The 6,610-nt window shown below is 33.8% G+C and overlaps 1 pseudogene; it reads left to right on the forward strand.

Annotated features, from left to right (window-relative positions):
* Positions 1 to 2,896: 2,896 nt before the first annotated feature.
* LOC101278739 (zinc finger protein 148-like) lies at positions 2,897 to 3,683 on the forward strand (annotated as a pseudogene).
* The last annotated feature ends 2,927 nt before the right edge of the window (positions 3,684 to 6,610 follow it).

Raw genomic sequence — 6,610 nt, forward strand, 5'->3', positions numbered from 1 at the left:
AAAGTGAATCACCTATACATATACATGTATCTCCATATCCCCTCCCTCTTGTGCCTCCCTCCCACCCTCCCTATCCCACCCCTCTAGGTGGTCACAAAGCACCGAGCTGATCTCCCTGCACTATGCAGCTGCTTCCCACTAGCTATCTATTTTACGTTTGGTAGTGTATATATGTCCATGCCACTCTCTCACTTTGTCACAGCTTACCCTTCCCCCTCCCCGTGTTTTCACATGCCTATGCATTTGTGTTTTTCTCAGCCACTTAAGACAGAGGAATAAGTAATTGTATTTTGTGACATAATGGACATAAAATGATAAGGTTTAGTGTGGTAGAATTGACTTTAGAAAAATGAAAATGCATTGTTTGTTGAAGGAAAAAATGATTAAATTCATTTAGGAGATAAAGAGAACATGTCATAACTATTTTATACCTCCTAGAAAACTTTTGAAAAAGACTTTAATTTCACTCTTGAAATAGCTGAACAAGATAAAAGAAAGACATAGTGGGAAGGGATGACCTTGCATCTTCTTAAATAACTATGACATATGAAAAGACTTTTCGGATTGTTTGGCTCATTCCAGTTACAAAGAACAAAAATATGTGGCAGCTTTCTAAGCCAACTGTGGATTATTATGAGGACAAACAAAAACGTAAGGAAGAATAGCAAAGTATTCTGGAAGAGGATCAGCCTGAACTCCCAGTGAAGTGGATAGTTTTTCAAGACACATAACAAGTGATCTTATTGTCCTCTCTTCACAAAAGCAACAGCAACAGGCATATTTTGTTCTTTATCCAAACTTTGTTATGATGGCAACTCAGATATCTTTTCCTTTATTGATTTCTTCTGTTGTCATTACTAATAAACTCTAAGTAAGATTTTTCTGCAAATTTCACAAGAGAATATATCTGATTGGTTGAAAATTCTTCATCCAGTATACAGTGATCTGTTTCTTAAACTGTGCACATCATTGGCCTCTGGCTAAGCCATAGATGACCTCCTTTTGATGGGTCATTGACTCAAACCTAAACAACTATAGTCAGGATAGTGAGTTCAATTTAGGGCTTAGGAATGAAGACAGCCTGAAGAAGCTTTTCTTAAAAGGAGGTAGTATCAAAAGGCATTAAGGAACTCAGTTTCTGCTGTATGACAAAAATGAGGACTGAGACAACCATAGGTATGAAAACTCAGGTAACTAATGTATTATGAGTCTAAATTTCCTCATCTGTTAAATGCGGATTCATCAAAATATTTTCTGAATCTCTACTGTGTACTAGGTACTCTTCTGGGCACTCGAAAAATAATTTTGTTCTCCAGTGAAAAACAGAGCCCTCATGGAACTTATATTGTGGTGTGGGAAATTATGGATGAAATAAATAAACAACACAGGAGGTTCAAAAGTGATTAAATGCTATGGGGAAAAATGACATATACATAGAGAGAGAACAGGATAAGTAGGATTAGGGGTGCTTAGTGGGGGTGTTGCAAAGATTAATAGGATGATCATTTCAGTGAGAACGTGTACAGTTGAGCAAAGACTTTTGAAGGAAGTGAGGTATTGTGATTTTTTAAAATATTGATTATTTCAAAAGTTAATGATGATTTTGGAAAGATGCTTCTGCTGCACTGGTATTCTAAACATCAAACAATCTAGATTACTACTTATTCTCTGAATACCCTTAGAGGATACAGCCTCCATTCATTCACACATTCTTTTCTCTCTACTATGAGTAATTCCTACTCAGCAATGGTAAAGTATCAAAAATATTATTTTCTTGACTAGGTCCACATCAAGTGCTATCTGCTTTCATGAAGTCTTTCCTGACACCCAAGGTACACATCCCTTTTTAAATTATTGACCCAACTGTCTAATCATTACTTCCACCTACAACATCGATGAAATTCTTGCTATGTGCCTAGTGAGTGTTACTTCTCGGAGTCACAAACATGAGTAAAAAGAATACTTAAGCTCAAGTAGTCTAAAGTCTAGTTACTATCTCCTTTCACGCTGTCTTACAGTATTTCCAATATTTCATTTCACACTTTCATTATTTGTGTTATTCATATTTAGTTGTTAGATCATGGGCTTTCATGAGACCAACCTGAACTTGCGTCCTGGTTCCCAACTTTTTCTTTAGTTCAAGTGCAAAGTTTTTATTATTGTTTTTAATTTTAAAAGTAAAATCCATAACTTCCTTAATCTACTAAGAAAGCATTACAGTAATATATAAACTTTAAAATGATATATAAAAAAGAGAAGGTTATGTATTTTCTCATTTGTGAATATTGATGTAAAAAACCTTAAAAATACTAGTAAATCAGTTCAAATTACAATAATAATTAATTAATTCCTAGGGCATATTACCCCAAGAACATGTGGATTATTGAGTTTTAAGGTATCATCTAATGTACTGCATTACACTAATGAATTAAAGAAACAAAAACAACTTGTAATTTTATTGGTAGATGAAGGAAAATACTTGATAAACAAATGACTAACATATATTAACGGGGAAGAAGAGGAGAAGGGCGCAGGGGTGGGAGCTGTTGATGAAGCTACCACAGCAAAAGTTCTCCCCCCTCCCCCCTTCCCCTCCTCTTAAGGCCCCTAGAAAGGTTGAAGCTGCCACCTCCTGCAGTCGGTGACCTCGGCACCCACCAGCAGATAGAGGGAGGAATCAACAGCTTGGAAATTCGGCCAAGTGATCTGGCAGGATGGGCATTTGCCTGACCTATTTTGTAGAAGAACTGGATGGCATATGTGACTGAGGTGGTATTGAGGGTCTCTGAAGCCTATGAAAGGTAGAAACTCAACCATGATTTCTTTTTCAACTCTACAGCATTCCCTTCCTTGAAGTCTTCATTTTTACATTAGTCTCAGGCAGTTATACTTAAGCATGAACATTGACGACAAACGGGAAGGATTATTTAAATGTGGCAGCATAGTTGAAATGCAGTCTTCCAGGGCAATGGTTGTAATGGGTGGAGTGTCTGGCCAGTCTACCATGTCTGGAGAGCTGCAGGAGTCAGTGCTTCAAGATTGGAGTATGCCTCACCAGGAGATGCTTGCTGCAGATGAAGTGTTAACAAGAAAGTGAAATGAGACAACAGGATATGATATCACATGATGAACTCATGGTCCATGAGGAGACAGTGAAAAATGATGAAGAGCAGATCGAAACACATGAAAGACTTCCTCAAGGTCTACAGTATGCACTTAATGTCCCTATAAGTGTAAAGCAGGAAATTACTTTTACTGATGTATCTGAGCAACTGATGAGAGACAAAAAACAAATCAGAGAGCCAGGACTTACAGAAAAAGAAGAAATGGAAACAATGTTCTCCTGCAAAAATCCTTACAATAAATGAAGATGGATCACTTGGTTGGAAACCCCCTAAATCTCATGTTTGTGAGCACTGCAATGCTGCCTTTAGAATCAACTATCACTTACAGAGATATGTCTTCATTCATATAGGTGAAAAACCATTTCAATGTGATGAATGTGGGATGAGATTCATTCAAAAATATTATATGGAAAGGAGAAAAACCTTACCAGTGTGAATACTGTTTACAGGTGATGAGACAAACCATGCTTCTGCCACATCAACACAGGACTTTTTGGATCAAGCGACTTCTCAGAAGAAAGCTGAGGCTCAGCCTGTCCACCAAGCTTACCAAATGAGCTCTTTTCCGTGCTCCATATCATGGATCCAGAGCTGGAATGCTCCTCAGTTTAGCACTGCCAATGGACAGGTGAACCTTCGGGGACCAGGGACAAGTGCTGAACTTCCAGAATATTCCTTGGTAAATGTAAATGATAATAGAGCTTGGATGACATCCTCACCTGATGCCACAACTGGCCAGACTTTTGGCTTAAAAAAATGTGTAAATAATACTGGCACTTTAGAACAGATTAATCAAGAGTGGGGTTACTCTGTAAAATGAAGTGCTGTATGGATTTAAGAGCAATGTGTTAAAACAAGGTAAGCTGATATGAATAGCAAGATAATCCAATAACTGCATTTTTTTGGTTAGTCAGCATTCTTTGAACTGCCTTACATGTTGTCACCTTTATAGAAGCAATGCATTATTTGTTTTAGATCAGAAACTTGTTATTCCACCTACACCAAACTTAAAAGGAAAAAAAAAAAGACTTTCGCACAATTGTTTCCTAACTGATAACACTGTACATTCTTAGGAGATTAGTAATTGTGTGAAATTTACTCATACTGTTGCTAAGTTTTTCAGCATAGTCATGGCATGTCAGCAGGGAATCTGAGTATACTTTATAGACAGAGTGAACTTAAAAGTTAAAATGTCAAGAGATTATGGCTTCAATAAATTAGTGTGTCTTATGGGGGAAAAAAGGAAACCACCTTTTAAAAAGAATGATATGCCATAGACCCTTGATTTTCATTTTGCATTATATTGACATTTTTTTTTGAGAAAAAAGTAATAAAAATCTGATAGTCTAAGGAAAAAAAACATATATTGAGTACTGTGAAGCAGGTAATGTTCTAACTTTACATTTATTGATTCAATTAATCTCACCACAATCTGGTGTAATAAATACAATTGCTATTCCATCTACAGAAGAGGAAATTGAGGCACAAGAAATTTAGATAACTTGCCCAAAGTCTCATACACATAAGTAGCTGAGTATGGTGTGAACTTAGAGACTTTAGTTCTAGCCAAGAAAAAAAAACTTCTTTAACATGATAAAATGTATCTACCAGAAATCCACAGGATTCATTTTAACGTACTGGAAGAACTTCCTTTGAAGTCAGGAATGAGGAAGGATATATGCAATAATCATTATTTTTTAACATTGTGTTAAGGATTGTAGCCAATGGATTAAAGGAAAAAAATATACATATATTTTGGGAAAAAAGAAACACATTGATTATTTAAAGACAGTATGTTATCTAATTAGAAAATCTTTATGAATCAACTGACAATTTCTAGAATAAGCACACAGAAATAAAATTATTATACAATAATAGTAACCTTACCAAAAGGTCAAAAATATTTACTAAAAATAACTACAAAATTTAGCAGTAATGTATAAATATCCATAAAATGATTTTGTATGTCATTTTTATATGAATATACTGAATACTGTGAATATACTGACTGATATAAAATTACTTGATAAATTCAAGATAGTGCAACTTTGGGCAGAAATTAACTAACTAATTATAACCAGAAATATAAATGTACAAAAATAGCTAAATTTTTTTTTAATAAGAAAAAAATGGGAAGTGGCTATCCATACTTATTATGCATATACAGACATATATATGTCTGAATGTATGTACACACACACACACACACAAGGCTATGGATATAAGGATTATATATAGTTATGGTACAAAAATAAATACATCTGTGGAACATAGAATTCTGAAAAGGACTTCATTTTGGGGTATCTGAAAGATGACAGGTATCTTTTTTAAAAGTCATTTAAATAAAGTAAGAATGGAGACGACTTTTAAGTATAACAGAAAAACCAAAAAGTCAAAATAGAACAAAATGATGGATTTGTGTATGGCAGAGACATCTGTATTGCAAAATATACTGTGATCAAAGTTAACTGACAAATGATACACTATAAAGATATTAATAATCTCTTTTATAAAGAATAGTTCACTACTCAACATATAAAGAAAAAAGTGTTTTTTCACACATGCATCTTAACTAAATAAGAAAATGACCATTTCAAAAAAAAGTAGGCAAAGATTATGAACAATATACAAAGAAAAAATGAAAACACGTGAAAGAATGTTACTATCAATAATTAAATAAAATCAAATTAATATAACAACAAAAACATTAACCTATAAAACTACAATGCTTAGAGAGAGCAATCAATACCATGAGAATCTGACAAAAATATTGGTGAGAAAGTAATCTAGCCCAATTGCTTTGTAAGTTAATTTTGCACTATCTATAAATATTTAAGTATGCTGCCTTTTGTTTCAACAATTCCAATGCTAGAGATTTATCTTATGTAAAAGGTAAGCAACCATCATGTTCGTTATAGCATTATTTATAATAGTTCCCCTACCCTAGAAAAGTTGTAAAAAATATGTAAAGATATTTAAAAATTATTGTTTAATTAATGGAATACTCTCCAATGCAATTATGTAGTTTCACATGTTAGCACAGAATGCACTTTTAAGTCTTAAATAGCAATTCACATAACAGTCTGTAAAGACTGATACTATTTTTGCCAACACAAAGTCTGATTTTCTGCTTATGTGTATACGTACACATGTTTGTATGTATTTAATGTTTGTTCATTAAAGTATACACACCAAATATTTATTGTGGTTAGTGCTGGGAAGTGGGATTTGCGGCAATGATGGATAAATACTTTTATTTACCTTTATAACATTTTCCACTGTGAATTATTTTATTTACAATTAGCATGAATCATTTTTTAATGAACAATTCCAATCTGCAAAAATATAAATAAAAAATAAAAAACAGTACAAATGATAAGCTGTTTGAATTTATCATTGAAAAAATCTATGTAAATTGTCCTGATTATCCTCCCATTTAGTAAAACATAAATGAAAAACACTATTCATAGATCAAAAACGTGTCA

Source organism: Orcinus orca, chromosome 7 (genome assembly GCF_937001465.1).
Source record: "Orcinus orca chromosome 7, mOrcOrc1.1, whole genome shotgun sequence".
Classification (NCBI taxonomy): domain Eukaryota; kingdom Metazoa; phylum Chordata; class Mammalia; order Artiodactyla; family Delphinidae; genus Orcinus; species Orcinus orca.